The sequence below is a fragment of the Callithrix jacchus genome, chromosome 14, assembly GCF_049354715.1.
Source record: "Callithrix jacchus isolate 240 chromosome 14, calJac240_pri, whole genome shotgun sequence".
NCBI classification, from domain to species: Eukaryota; Metazoa; Chordata; class Mammalia; order Primates; family Cebidae; genus Callithrix; species Callithrix jacchus.
In genome coordinates this window covers 104,502,916-104,512,514 of record NC_133515.1, presented here as the reverse complement: position 1 = coordinate 104,512,514, position 9,599 = coordinate 104,502,916, and positions in this window count along the sequence as shown.

Here is a 9,599-nt window from a genome sequence, read left to right as displayed (position 1 = left end):
GATTTAAATGAACTTGGTTCTAGAGATTCACTTTTTAGAAAAATATCCTCTGTTGGTTCTTGGTGAATGTTTTGTATTTCCAAATGGTTTCCATAATCAATTGTTTAGAGGGTTTTTTTTAAGGAAAAGATGCTACATTTTGTCAAATGTCTTTTGGGCTCAATTGGAGTGTGTGTGTGTGTGTGTGTGTGTGTGTGTGTGTGTCTGCATGCATGTGTGTGATTTTTCAAAAATTGTTTTCCCTTTGTTTTTCAAGAAGAGACTTTTATGCTTGGAAATGTACATGCATACTGTCTGTCGCCCATTCTTTCTGACTTTTATTCATGTCTGTGGTTTTTCAAAGATGAAAAACCAAGCAGAGGCTTTTTGCATGTGATGGAATACTGGATACTTGAAAATATTATATTTTCAAAGACTAGCATCATGGCAAGAGAATCATGAAGTAAGTTAAAGTGAAAAAAAACCCTCAGTACGCAAAACCATGTGTAGCATGAACCTAGTCTTTTAAATAAGAAATCCTCATCCATCCATGAAAACCCACAGACAGGCAGGAAATTCTGTTTATAATATTAGTAGAGATTTGGGTGACTTTTATATCATCACTCATAGTTTTCTGTATTTTAAAAATTTTTCTGATAAACTTATGCTGTTATAATCAGGAAAAGCACATTTACATGTTGGAATGCCAATAACAAGACCCTTGAGTCTCCTTCCAGATGCAAAATGTGCCCAGGCTTCTCCCAGCACAGCCTGGTTGGCCTTCTGTGGAGAGTTCAGCCTCACAGGCTTTGCACGGCTCAAGAGCAGGACCCGGGCCTCACCACCATCCCATGGGGCTTGTTATGGGGACCAGCATTACAGTATTTTATTTAATCTGAAGTTCCTGGGCTTTCCAGCATCTGCTGCTTTTCCCACCCAGGACAATGCTGCTGGAATGAGCCAACACTGGCAGAGCAAAGTCTGAAATGGAGACTAGGAAACCAACCCAGCCCTGCCTATGTTCTTTTCCTGCTGTGTGATCCTGGGCAAGTCACTTGGCCTCTCTGAACCTCAAACCCCTTGGTCATGAAACAGGGGGAATCATGCCTGGCCTTCTTCACACACTTGGTTATGTGAATCGAAATCTAAAAGAAGCAGCGTAGGTGGAGCTGTTTGAGAAACCACCGGATGTAGTGCAAACCCGGGGGATTTTCTCACCACACGAGAGAGAACTCTGCCATCCTCCGAACAACTTGATTGCAAAACAATTCTTATTTAATTGGATTAGTCTGCATAGGACAAATAATAATAATTACTGAGAGTGGTAATCATATCAAGGACAGCTCACCATGCTTCTATTACATAACTCAAGCTTCTCCCCAACGCCTCAATTCAAAAGCCTCTCCCATTCGCCTGCTCATGACTCAGGGATCACCCTCAATCCTGCGCTTGCAGAAAGGCCCTCAGCTCCTTCTCCCATGAGGCGAATAATCGGCTGCGATATTATCCTTGACTTGGTGTTTTCACACCCAACCACAGAGCAAATATGGATGAATTGCTCAACCTGAAATGCATCGTCAGTGATCCACATACAGCTATGCCATCAGATTAGGGGCTTTGAAAGGTGAAGGGGGAATGATGCTATGGGATTACCTGTTCTTTTAGCTGAAATGCTTTTTTAAAGCACCTCGTCCACCTACCCTGGAAATCTCTGTCTGGCTTCCATCTCTGAGACTGTTCCTGGAGCCAATTTGTTCCTCCAGCTCCCTGGGGAGAGGGAACAGGTGGTCCAGTCCCCTCATTTCATTCTGGCTTCCTGCCTGGCCTCACTCCCAGGGCCCCTTGCCCACTTTGGTAAGCAGATCACTGATTAGGCATGGAGCCGTGGGGGCACACAGAGTTCATACCCTGGCTGTGCAGCTGCCCCAGACACAGGTCATCCTCAGGAGCTGCCTGCAATTCCACCTGCTAAGGCTTCTCACCTCCAATTCCACCTGCCGAGGCTTCTCACCTCCAATTCCATCTGCAGAGGCTTCTCACCTCCAATTCCATCTGCAGAGGCTTCTCACCTCCAATTCCATCTGCAGAGGCTTCTCACCTCCAATTCCACCCGCAGAGGCTTCTCACCTGCAACTCCACCCGCAGAGGCTTCTCACCTCCAATTCCACCCGCCGAGGCTTCTCACCTCCAATTCCATCTGCCGAGGCTTCTCACCTCCAATTCCATCTGCCGAGGCTTCTCGCCTCCAATTCCATCTGCAGAGACTTCTCGCCTCCAATTCCATCTGCAGAGGCTTCTCGCCTCCAATTCCACCCGCTGAGGCTTCTCACCTGAAACTCCACCTGCAGAGGCTTCTCACCTCCAACTCCACTTGCAGAGGCTTCTCACCTCCAATTCCACCTGCAGAGGCTTCTCACCTCCAATTCCATCTGCAGAGGCTTCTCACTTCCAGTTCTATCGACCAAAGTCTCTCACCTCCATTTCCACCTGCCGAGGCCCCTTACCTCCTCTTCCACCCATGGAGGCTTCTCACCTCCACTTCCTTCTGTCACGACTTCTCACCTGCTAGAACCAATGATGACTCTCAGAGGCCTCTAGAGGTGCCTTCACATTTCAGGGGAAAAATGACTGCCTACAACTTTTCAGAGAAATTAATCAAGCCGCCGTCTCAAGAGAAAGCCTTGGTCACTCATCTCTTGGTCTGCTGAGCTGGAACTCAGGGCCCTTTCATTCTGGATACTCATGCCCTGTAGCTTGAGAACATTTTCTTGAATAATGTCATTGTTTATTTCCTCTCTTGTTTTCTTCTCTTTCTGGAATGCCTTTTTTTTAAAAAAAAAGTTGGGACCTTCCATTTCTTGTCTTTTTCCTTCTATGTCTTCACTTTCCCTTTTTGCTCTACTTCCTAGGATAAGTCTTCACCTGGATGTCCCAGTGCTTCTACTGAGTGTTTCATTTCTGCTCTCAAGTTTTTAATTCTCCAAGAGCTGTTTTCTATTTTCTGAATGTTCCTTTTCTATACCATCTCTTTCTTGTTCCATGGGTGAAATGAATGTCCTTTTCAGAACTCAGTAAGAATGATTCCCCACCAGGTACAGTGGTTCACACCTGTAATCCCAGCACTTTGGGAGGCCAAGATGGGTGGATCACCTTAGGTTGGGAGTTTGAGACTAGCCTGACCAACATAAAGAAACCCTGTCTCTACTAAAAATACAAAATTAGCCAGGTGTGATGGCGCATGTCTGTAATCCCAGCTACTCGGGAGACTGAGGCAGGAGAATCATTTGAATCCAGGAGGCAGAGGTTGTGATGAGCGGAAATCAGGCCATTGCACTCCAGCCTGGGCAACAAAAGTGAAACTCCATCTCAAAAAAAAAATGATTCCCTGTGTCCCTCTGCCCCACGTAGACTGTTTCCTCAGCTCATCTCTTTGAGCGTCTGTAGTTCAGGATCTGAGAATCTCATTCTCAGTTGTCTGAAGATGCTTTTTTTTTTCTTTTAAAGATGGGGTTTCACCATGATGGCCAGGCTGGTCTTGAACCCCTGACTTCAGGTGATCCACCCACCTCGGCCCCCTAAAGTGCTAGGATTACAGGTGTGAGCCACTGTGCCCGGCTTTTGTTTTTTTTAAACAAACATTTGAGAGTAGTTTCCTATAGAATGGAGTCAGTTTTGGAAAATCAGATTTCTGTGGTACCCGCTCTAAGAAGGTGCGATGCACCTAGAATGCAGGACCAGCCCCAGGTTGTGCAGCTGCACCTGCTTTGGAATTTCCGGAGGGCGAGGGTGATCACCTCGGCAGCATCCAGGCAGGGGACCAGCCTCGCTTTGCATCCATCAGTAGTGAATGTGACATACCCACTGTGGCATCTGGGTAAGCGAGGGGAGCTGGCTATCTCCGCCAATGAAGATTTCCTGGATAGCCTCTGTGAGAGCCTCCAGTAGGAGGGCATGGGCAGAATTTCAGAGGATTCACGGTCTCGTCCAGGGAGTGTGCATGCATTCAGAAGCTGGACTTATTTCACAGCATGTCCGATTTCTTCTATTCTGACTGATCTTGTTTCTATCCACTGGGAAGCTTCTGATTACTTCTGTCTCGTGTGATCCAGTGTCTCCAAAACAGCACCCTGGATGTTCTCTCAAGTCTCTCCAGACTGAGTCATGGTTCTCATTGTTTCCAACTCCTATTGGAAAGTTCTACATGTTGCCTGCAGGCTTTGGAAGGCACCGCTCAAACCAAACATTTAATTTAAAACTCAGTCCCCAGGAGATGAGAGTAGTATTGTTATGACTTATCACATCTGAATTGCTCCAGCTCTGAGTCTCTGGGAATTCATAAGGCTAGCAAAGCCCCCATTCAAACATTTAGAGCACTGAATCCTGCATCAGCACAATTTGAAACTGGCTGTGGAGTAAAGAGAAAGGTGAGTGAAATCCCCAATAATGCCCCGAATGCTGGGTTTCCAAAAAGAGAGGGTTTTCATTTCATTTCATTTCATTTATTTATTTATTTTTGTTTTTTGAGATGGAGTCTCGCTCTGTCACCCAGGCTGGAGTGCAGTGGTATGATTTCGGCTCACTGCAACCTCTGCCTCCTGGGTTCAAGCCATTCTCCTGCCTCAGCCTCCCGAGTAGCTGGGATTACAGATGTGCACCACCACGCCTGACTACTTTTTTGTATTTTAAGTAGAGATGGGGTTTCACCATGTTGGTCATGCTGGTTATGCTGGTCTTGAACTCCTGACCTCAGGTGATCGGCCCACCTTGGCCTCCTGAAATGCTGGGATTACAGGCATGAGCCACCATGCCTGGCTGAGAGAGGGATTTTAATTCCTAGGATCTGTCATAAGATCTTCCGTGTCATAGAGCAGCCAGCCTCAAGCGTACACACAGGTGGAATTCAGTGTTATCTAGATCCAGAACAAGGAAGTTGCCTTGTTCCACAAACATTAATAGAAGCCCTAGAGTCACGCTCCAAGGCGCAGAGCTGGCTGAGCCTGGGTGGTGGCCTCAAATGAGTTTACAGTGTCCTGAGGGAAACAGACAAGGAAATGCTCCTGGCATGCTGGGGCCAGGAGCAGTGGGTTACCCGAGGTCAGCATGGTGTCTGAGGGAATGGGGGTCCCCAGGCGGGAGTCATCTTCCCTAGACATCCAGGCCAGACTTGGAGCTCAGTGCTTAGGGGTTCTTGGACCCAATCTGTAATGTAAACATGGACAACAAGGAACAGGTTCAGAGGAGCAGCTGGAGGCTGAGGGGCTTGTCCCCATGTCCTGAGTGTTCCCTCAGGGAACTGCAGTTGTCTTGCTAGAAGGAAAAGGCTGGGAGGGGCAAGAGTGAAAGGGAGAACATTGCTGAAAGAAATTAAATGAGACCTAAATAAAGAGGAAGACATCCCATGCTTATGGATTGGAAGACTTAATTGCTAAGATGACAATGCTTCCTAATCTACAAATTCATTGTAATCTCTATCAAAATCAGGATGGCTCTTTTACAGAAATTGACCAAACTGATACTAAAGTTCATATTGGAATTCAAGGGACAAAAAATAACCAACACATTGTTACCAATTGAAAAAAAATTAAAATAATTAAAAGGAAAAAAACCAACACAATGTTGGTAAAGAAGAGCAAAGTGGGAGGACTCAGAGTTCCCAATTTTAAAACCTACTACAAAGTGGCTGTAATCAAGACAGTAGGTAAGGGCATAAATGTAAGCATATAGATCAATGGAATAGAATTGTGATTCCAGAAATAAACTCCTATGTGTATGAACAATTGATTTTCAGTGAGGCTGCCAAGACAACTTAATGGGGAAAGAACAGTCTTCAAGAAATGGTACTGAGGCAACTGAATAGCTACACACAAAAGTATGAAGTTGGACCCCTACCTCACACCATATTTTAAAAATACAAAAAAGATTAAAGATTTTTAAATGTAAGAGCTAACACTATAAAACTCTTAGAAGAAAATTTAGGTATAAATCTATGTGATCTTAGATTAAGTGATAGCTTACATTCAAAATGTAATACTGGCCAGGCATAATGGCTCACATCTGTGATCCCAGAACTTTGGGATCCCAAGGCAGGAGAATTGCTTGAGCTCAGGAGTTTGAAACCAGCCTGAGCAACATGGTAAGACCTTGTCACTACAAAACAAAAAAAAAAAAACCAACTTTTTAAAAAAAATTAGCTGGCTATGGTGGTGTGCACCTGTAATTCTAGCTACCCAGAAGGCTGAGGTGAGACAATCACTTGAGCCCAGGAGGTTGAGACTGCAGTGAGTTTTAAACACACCATTGTCCTCCAGCCAGGGCAACAGAGTGAGACCCTGTCTCAAAAAAAGAATGAAAGAGGCCAGGTGCAGTGGCTCATGCCTGTAATCCCATCACTTTGGGAGGCCAAGGCGAGTGGATCACTAGGTCAAGAGATCGAGACCATCCTGGTCAACATGGTGAAACCCTGTCTCTACTAAAAATATAAAAAATTAGCTGGGCATGGTGGCATGCGCTTGTAGTCCCAGCTACTTGGGAGGCTGAGGCAGGAGATTGCTTGAACCCGGGAGGTAGAGGTTGCAGTGAACCGAGGTCGCGCCACTGCACTCCAGCCTGGCACCTGGTGATGGAGTGAGACTCTGTCTCAATAAAAAAGAAAGGAAAAAAAGATGTAACCTGATCTGAAGGACCAGATACAAAAGGGAAAAAAGAAGAAAAAGAGAATAACACAAAAGCACAAGAGACAAAGGAAAAAATTTAAAAATTAAAATTTGTCAAATTTAAGTGTTTTATAAGTGAAAGGACATTGTTAAGAAAGTTAAAAGATGACCCACATAATGAGAAAAAATATTTTTAAATCATATATTTTGAAAGAATCAAGTTTCCAAAATATATAAAGAACTGTTACAATTCAACAATAAAAAAGCAATTTTAAAACTTGTCGAAGAATAGACAAGTCTCCAAAGAAGATATGCAAGTGGCCAATGAGCACTGGAAAAGATGTTTGATCTTTTTAGTCAACAGGGAAACACAAACCAAAATCACAGGGAGATGCCACTTCACGCTACTAGGATGAGGGCCTGGTGGGCAGATGGCCATGATAAAAATGGTGGATGATGACAAGTGCTGGAAGGGACAGAGAGGAACTGGACCCACATCACTGTTGGTGAAGATGGCATATATGCAGCCACTTTGGAAGACAGTCTGGCAGTACCGCAAAAACTTAGACAGAAAGTTACCATATGACCCAGAAATGCCAATCTTTTTTTTTTTTTTTTTTTTTTTGAGATGGAGTCTTACTCTGTCACCCAGGCTGGAGTGCAGTGGTGTGATCTCAGCTCACTGCAACCTCCACCTCCTGGTTTCAAGTGATTCTCCTGCCTAAGCCTCTTCAGTAGCTGGGATTACAAGCATGGGCCACCACGCCTGGCTAATACATTTTTAGTAGAGATGGTTTTCGTCATGTTGGCCAGGCTGGTCTCAAACACTGGTCTCAGGCGATCCGCCTGCCTTGGCCTCCGAAAGTGCCGGGATTACAGGTGTGAGCCACCGCACTTGGCCACAAATGCCATTCTTAAGATAAATACCCAGGAGAATGAAAACACAGGCTTACACAGAGATGTGTAAACAAACATCCGCGGCAGCATTATTCACAATAGCCAAGATGTGAAACAACTCAAGTGTCCATCAACCGATGAATGGATTTTAAAATGTGGTGGATCAATCCAATGGAATGCTACTTAGCAGTAAAAAGGAATGAAGTACTGATACTTGCTACAACATGGATGAACCTTGAAAATACCATGCTGAGCAAAAGAAGCCAGACACAAAAGGCCACACGTTGTGGGATTCCATTTGTATGAAATGCGCAGAAAAGGCAAATCTATAGACCAGGAGGTAGGTCACTGGTTGCCAGGAGCTGGGGTGGAGGTAGAGGGAGGAGTTTCTTTCTGGGGCGATGAAAATATCTGGAATTAGATCATGGCTATGGTTGCTCAGCCTCGTGAATATATTTTAAAAGCCATGGACTGTACCCATGAAGAGTACTTTGAGGCATGTGAATTCTATCTCAGTTGACAAGGAGAGTGAGAGGGAGAAGCAGCAGCACTGGCTTTGTGTTGAAACACCTGGATGACTGGCAGGTAGAAAAACCTGTGGCTCTGCAGGTGCCATCAAACCCCCTGGGTATGGAAAATCCTTCCTTAGAATAAGAAGCTGCTAGCCGGGCCCAGTGGCTCACACCTATAATCCCAGCACTTTGGGAGGCTGAGGTGGGTGAATTGCCTGAGGTCAGGAGTTCGAGACCAGCCTGACCAACATAGTGAAACCCCTTCTCTACTAAAAATACAAAAAATTAGCCAGGGATGATGGCAGGTACCTGTAATCCCAGCTATTAGGGAGACTGAGGCAGGGGAATTGTTTGAACCCAGGAGGTGCAGGTTGCAGTGAGACAAGATCACGCCATTTCACTCTAGCCTGCTCAACAAGAGTGAAACTCCATCTCAAAAAAAACAAAAAACCAAGAATCTGCTGTGAGACATCACTGACTACTTCCCATGGTCCCACGGCAGTGAGTTCCACGTGGCTGGGAGTATTGAACAAAGCAGAGTTCTCGAAGTCCTAAACAAAGCCCAGGGGAGCTGCTAGAGAGATTCTTCAGGCACAGGCTTTGGAAGGCAGGAGTGACTAGGTGACTGAGTCCGTTCTGACGCTAAAGCCCGTAATTTTACAATAGGTTCAGAGACCCACTCACAAGCGCGTAGTAGGTGCTCAGGCAGGAGTTTGCTGACCCAGCTGATCGCGAATGATCCTCCTGGGCTAAGTCTTGTGCCGCCTCCCAGGTGCCAAGCCCTTTAACCACAAGGAAGCAGGTGTCTCATCCCTGGCAACGATTCTGTCTATTAGAAGGCAAGCCTGCCTCACCCTGGGCTGACATTTCCATACCCAAACATCAACAACCAAACATGAGAACTGGCCTTGGAGAGCCTGGCCCTGCGTGGGAACCAGTCATGGTTCTAGGAGCCTCAGCGCTTCTCGCCTCAGGCCCTGTGCCACCTCTCCCCAGAAGCCTCTGCCTCCGCAGCCCCTACCCTTTGCACGCCTCACTGCCTGGCTATTTACATAACCTGGGTGATGACGCTGGGGCCAGGCTCCTCCCGGGGCAGCAGCTTTCTGTGTGCCACATCCTGGAGCACAGGGAACCCCCAGAGAGGATAGTTACTCAACAGCATCTGTAAACCATCCCACTGACTCACCCGTAAGCCATCCAGGGAGCCAGTGAGGCTGAGCCAGCTTTGCTTTTGCAGAATGACTCCAGCCATCTCTAGAACACACATGTCACAAATGAGGCCCTTAGAGCTGGCTACAACCCAAAGGAGATGAGTCCAGCTTCTGACAGAGTGCGGGCCACCACGGCGAGAGTCATGGAGACCCACCCTTGGCATGCTAAGAGTGTGGACCACGGCCAGTGCCTGTGGACCGTGGCTGGTGCCAGCTAAGAGTCACGCTCCCTTCCGTACATGGGTCCCTTACCACCACTCGATGGCCTTCCACGTGAGCAGCCGTGCCCCCACTCAGCAATGACCTAGCAAGGAAACTGAGGCTCACAGAGGTGGTGTCTGTTCTAA